This window comes from Metopolophium dirhodum, chromosome 4 (assembly GCF_019925205.1).
Source record: "Metopolophium dirhodum isolate CAU chromosome 4, ASM1992520v1, whole genome shotgun sequence".
NCBI lineage: Eukaryota > Metazoa > Arthropoda > Insecta > Hemiptera > Aphididae > Metopolophium > Metopolophium dirhodum.
The window spans coordinates 35206389-35213317 of record NC_083563.1 but is presented as its reverse complement, the minus strand read 5'-3'; positions in this window follow the sequence as shown (position 1 = coordinate 35213317).

The following is a 6929-nucleotide window of genomic DNA, read 5'->3' as shown; positions in this document are numbered from 1 at the left end:
AATTCTCTGTGTGACGATTACGATTTGCTCCTATATGGATCTAGAAGTACCTACCCTACTGGTATTATCTACGCAGTATAGTGTATATTATGATAATAAGATCTCAAAACGATAAACAGTACATTATTTATAATGCATACAGTAAGTTGTAGAAGTACGGTGTAGAAGGACCAAGTCACTATCTATCTAATCTATACCCACATGTGTGTGTTTACCCTGTCTTACACGCGTGTACATAGTAAATCTGCGTTCCGGATTCTTACTACTACTATTTATAGCTGGTATTAGAGTAACATTTAATATATTGTCGAATTTTTAGAAGACAATATATAAACTATGGCCGAACAGTGAGTTTTTTTTAATTTTTGAAAACTAATTAAAGTACTTTATATATACTTCTTTTTTTTTTTTAAATTCAAATTACTCGGTTAAGAAACTCTCGGCGTAGACCCAGTTTATATTCTCCTTTACAAATTCAATAATATTTAAACTTGCTCCAATATTAACCATGGATAAACTGTAGAAATAATCCGTTGGGTACATATCCGATTCCGGTAGATTTGATATGTTACAATTAATGTGCAAGGGTGACATGACAGTGAAAAACTGACAACATATGTGGATAAGTTCTCACTCCTATTCGCTGTGGGTTGTAAGTTGGTAAAATTTATTAAGTACCAGTTGTAATAATTCCAAAATTGTTTTCATGTTTATTTAAATGATAACCTACCGAATTTTATAATGACACATTTGTTATTAGGTATATTAAATACAAATATTGTGGTATTTCTATATTATTTTCAAATAATACTTAGTCTTCCTGGCTACTGTATACTCGAATAAACAACACGAATACTATATTTAAGTTTACAGTTTTAATTTGTGAAAAGTTATTTTATTAATATTTTTTTACTTAGAAATGAAAACATTTTTTTATTTTTAAAATAACTATTACTATGAAAATATATGAACTTATGAGTATAAATAATAAGCATTTTAAAATATGAGATATAAAATTAAAAATCTTGACGCTATGAAAAACATTTTATAATTTATTTAGATTTTAGAAAGGAGTTGCAAGGGCTAAATACCAACCACCATTAAGTTATTTACCCTGTTGGGTGTAACTTATGAGCCTGTAAAGTGTAAATAATAATATAACAACATTTTATTCGTTAATTATAACATAATAATTATAATCCCAGTATAACATGTTAATTGCTACGTGATTGTTTTAAAATAATGTTCGTACATTTTATTACGTTTTGTTACTATTTATTTTTACTTAAAATGTATAAATGGAAACAAACACATCAACACACTCTTGTAAATTAAATTAATTTATATATTATTTATATAATTTAATTTATTATTTTATATTTCACAACCATTAGATAACTCATTAAATTATAATTGTCTTCGTTTTATTGGGGCATTGGTTAAGAGTTTTATATTATTCATAAAAATAAGTTATTTCATTGTCAACCTTAATTGCTAATTATTAGCTAATCCTGCACGACGTCGTCCGTGACAAATTAAATGTCCGTTATTTACCCCTTCATAAACCTCGTTAAATGTAAGGTGCACACATTTTTAACACAGTCATTTGGATGGTTTTGACTACCAAATGCAAGTGCGACATTATATCTATTTACAATAATTATTGTATGTTCTATAACCAATAGCAACCCTATACCTACAAACAAAAATATATTCGTTTTTAGTTAGCCAAAAAATCCCTGCGTAAAAATAAAATTTAAAAAAATATCTATGATTTGCATAGGAATCATATAGAATTTTAGATATTGGGAAACAGACCATAATAATACCTATCTATATTATAATAGAAGACTGTCTGTTATAATTTATCTATCTATTTTTAGTTTAAGTTTTGCTCCAGTTGAAATTTTCTAATTGTTTTTTGTCAAAATCGGTTAAGTAATTTTTTAGTATATTAATCTCAACCACACACTATTCCTCTGATATATAATAGCTTTATTAGCCTACACGATAATATATATTATATAAAACAATACAGAAAATGATACCCAATCATATTAACTCTTTTATTATCTGTAACCAATTTTAACCATTTAAATAAACAAAAAAATTATATTTACCTAAAATCTTTATTACTTTAAAAGTATTAAACTACTTAAAAATAATCATCAAAACAATTTAAAATATGTAGAAATTTTAATTTAATATTCAAAAACACAAGTTTAAAATATATTTTCAATATTATTGTTCAATTAATTCAGGATATGTTTTTTAATATTTAAATATTGTACGTTTATAATTAATAATTTTATCGTATGTATAGTTTAAGGTCTTAAACCCATTTAATTGCTGGAATTAGAGTATGCCCGTTTAAAAAAAAAACACAATTTTGTATCCGCTTAATACTAGAAATTAAACCCTATTATTATAGCTTGACAAAAACATTTTATGAATTTAAAACAATGGCAACGATTATACTAGGAGGTATATATGAATGCGATCTATTAGTTATTAAATAGTATCTATATATATTTTTTGCACTGATAGAGAAATCTGAACGAGAGCAACTTTTTTTGCTAATTTAAGAACGTTCTGTTTGATAATAAATATTATTATAATACGTTATCATTATTATTCGTTTACCGTTGTGTAAATATTAACTTTTTGTCGGGTTCGGTAAGAATATTGGAGTTGAAACTTTTTTCATGTTGTGTAAGTACCTACCCTAAAATCAATTTATATATATATGAATATTATTTAATCCTAAGCATAAACTAATTTTAACTGCAAAATCGGAAAATGTCTAACATTATTACGTTGGTAAGTTTTTACAAGAGTAAAGTTATTTGGATAATGTTTTTTTTTTTTAACATAACATCTATTGACAAATATTGACAAATATTGTCATTTTTCTTATTTGATCAATGCCCCTTTACGCAGCCATAATATTATTCTAAGAAATATATCATATTTTTGGAATCATTTTTCACTGACATGAATATATTTTTTATCGTTATTTTGCAGGAATATTTGTTTTTCAATTGATACGATTGATTTTTTTTATAAACATTCACAATATTTCATATGTGTTTTACTGAAGATCAATATAATTTTTTTATTGCATACACATTATTGATCTATGCACGTTTAATAAAATATGTTCAAATAATAATATGTATAGATGTAATAATATAATATTATGTAGTAATAATAATATATAAATGATAATTATTGTGATGTTCAACATAATATTATAATCTCTGAAAATAGTCGCTTTTTTCGAGTACCTGGTACGAAATGTAGGTATTTAAAAAATAGATGATTACTTTGACTCGTTTTCAATGATGTTATTGATTTTTATTGATGAAAAACATGGAATATGGCTGTAATAAATTATCATTTATATCTGAATTCCTTTTGTTTTTGCACTTAGAACGATGATGTCATGATTTTAAGCACTATTTCCTATGGATTCAAAAGTTACAGCTATCTTATAATCAGCCCATAATTTATATTGGAGATTATCTTACAACTCTTCGAATTGTCTTATAAAAATTTAAACGTATACCATTGAATATTGCAATTTTAGATTCTGAGCAAAGAGACTTAAAAATATTGTAACTTAATTTTATTTTAGATTCTGAGCGAAGCGTTGAATGTATTGATTTTACAATGATGCGTGTTTTTTTATTTTTTTTTGTGTCTGTCATCACCTTTTAGGACAGTAAAAGTGCTTGGATTTTCTTCAACAGTAATTTTTCTAATAGGAAAGTGAATCTAGTTGGTACTTTGGGGGGTCAAAAGTAAAAATTTCCAAGTAGTTTTCAAAAGCGACGTGAAAAACAAAAGAAAAATTAAGGAAAAACGGTAATTTTTACGCAAAATCTGTTTACGAGAAAATCGATTTTGGATTTTGGTGCAATTCTAAAACAAATGATCGTAGGTACATGCATTTTGACTGAATGTTTATATAAGCATTTTCTATACACCATAACATTTTCCAAATATTTTGACTTATTTTGAGCTCTTTACGGACGTTTTTTTTTCTATAAATATCACTAAAATTGTATTTGTTGGTTAAAAAAGCTTGAAAATTTAATAGAAGGCTCTTAGGTTATTGTTTCAAAGGCAGATGAAAAAAATTAAAAATCCTTAGTCACAGTTTTTATTTATAAGCATTTAAAGTTCAAATTTTGACAAAATTTATCAAATTTATAATTTAATAATTATTTTGTAGTTCAAAATTTATAAAATGTTCAACTTTTATAGCTAAGGATTGATAATTCAAAACAAGGGACCACGTAAATAGGTTAATAGATAAATTACTTTATTTACAATAATATCATCAAATATGCTTGGTAATATCATAGACTGACTGACCGTTTTCGCTCAGAATCGTTTTTCTTATACAATGATATTATATCATTGAATTCAAATTTAACACCATCCATTACAGTGACCCACTTGTAACCTACTGTACAGCAGAGCGACATTCACTTATCCACCTTTTTTTCTCTCAATATTTAAACATCGTTAGAACATTATTATTACAATATCGTTAAATAAATGTAACATTAATAACAGCAAGCTCTTTGAAAATTATCAATTCGAATAGCAGCAGTTGGTAGTACATGTGTTCTATGTATCTTCAGACTATAAATTATATAAGAAAATAAATAGCAGCTGAGAAAATAATTTACAAATTTACAAAAATCGTTGATGCGTAGTTAAATTGATCATTTTGTATATAATATCGATTGTTTATTATTTGTTTGAAATGTTCTTTCAGCTATACATATACCTACACATTATTAAAATTAATATAAGTAGTTGAGATATTAGTATTAAATATTTGAATTCTATGACATACTATCATGATACATATCGTGTTCATATGAATATAGTATATACACTATAATACCATATACATGGCCACCTACATATAGTAATAAATAATTACAAATAAAAAGATTTATAACTATATTACAACCAAATGAAAATAGAATCATAAAACGAAAATAATTGAATAACAATGACTAAATCCAGAATAATAGAGTTCGTATATTTTATGACAAATTCAGAACTACCAGCAGTATTATAGTTACATAAACGTAATAAACGTAACGTATGATGGGCAGGAGGAAGCGTATTGTGTGTGTTTAAAAGAGCTGAGTTTAGAGAAAAGGACACTAAAATAAGATAAAAGAAGATCGCTGATACTTTAGTTATACTTATAATGAGTACTGAGGTGGGTCGGACAAAAGTCTGAAAGTAGATGGCATATTAATTATAATGTATAGCCCGCATGCGTACTGTGCGTAGGCTACTAAAATAAACAAAAGATTTTCTATTTAATCTAAGGTTTTTAAACTGTGGTTGATGTATAGTTTTGACTCATATAATTGTAGAGTAGTCAGTCAGTCAGTGCGATATTTTTTGTACATGTATGCAAAATTAGTAGGCCGAATGTTATTAATTATTTCCCTACTTGTACTCAAATAAAATATTAAAATGAATATTTAGATTTATTAGATATATATAATATAATAACACCCATTTTACTTAACGTAGATTTTTTAAAAACATAACCACGCATAATATAAAAAAAGATTTATTGTGTCTACCCCTTCCATTTTTTCATTTCTGGATTCACGTGCCCCCACAAAACACAATTCACTGTGTTTTATTATAATTTTAGTGTGAATAAATTTAACTTATTTGTATAGGTTGGTAAAAAAAGATAACTTTAAAGTATATAATGATATTTAAAAAGCCGAGGAAGTCGCTTTGCTGTATACACTATATAATAAAATTGTAGGTTCCGAGTGTATTTCATCATTGAGTAGGTTAGTGTAATGGATGTGTTAAATTTTAATTCAGTACTTAATCGTTTGTAAAATGAATTATAAAAAACTCGACTCCCATATTTCTAAAAATATTTTAGTACTTATCCATTTATACTACTATAAGTAGTTTAATTTTCTATTAGTAATATGATGAGTTGTAGTAATTTTCGACAAGGATATCGCATATATTAACACTATAATAGGTAATATTATTATATAATACTTAATATTGAGTTATTATCATATTATATTAGATATTGTTATCAATTTATAATAGTCAATAATGGCATACAGGCATTAAGGCTATTGTTTAGCGTAGAACGGCGTAAATAGATTGGTGGTCCAAATTACTTTATTTAATTTAAATATTTTTAAAATGTCACTAGATATGTATAAAAAATAATAATATAGGAACGCAACATCAAAAAGTTTCAATAAAACCATACGATAAATATTTTTTAAATTACAATAAAATAACAACAATTGTTTGAAAAGAAATAATTATTTTACCTATCCAATTTAACTTCTAACACTTATCAAAAAAAAAAAAAATGGGACAATGGATTTTTTAAAATGCATGATTGCCAATTGAAAAATACATTTCCTTATTACACTTTTGGGCTTTATGACTAAGTAATTTTTTCTATTTATATGAATCGAAAACAAATTATAAAAGTAAACAATTTCGAATGTCTATAAATGGTTAAAAAGACCCAAAATATATATAAAAATTATTTCGTGTGTATAGAATATTAGAATTATTGAAGATGCTTTTATAAATTATTGGTGAAAATTCAATGTCTACTGTAATTTATTCCTTTTTGAATTACAATAAATATAATATTTTAAACAATAATAGAATTTAAAACTAAATAAAATATATTTTTATTTAAAATGTGCGTATGTATGTTTTATACTGCTTATTTTAAATTATAATTATTAGGTAAAGCCGTAAAGACAATATTCAAAAACACTTAAGATTAGTGTTAAAGCTTTGACGAGGTATCTAAGAATTTGAAATTTCTCAAGATATTATAAAATATAAGGCATAGGCAAAGAATAAGGTTATAATAGTTTTATATT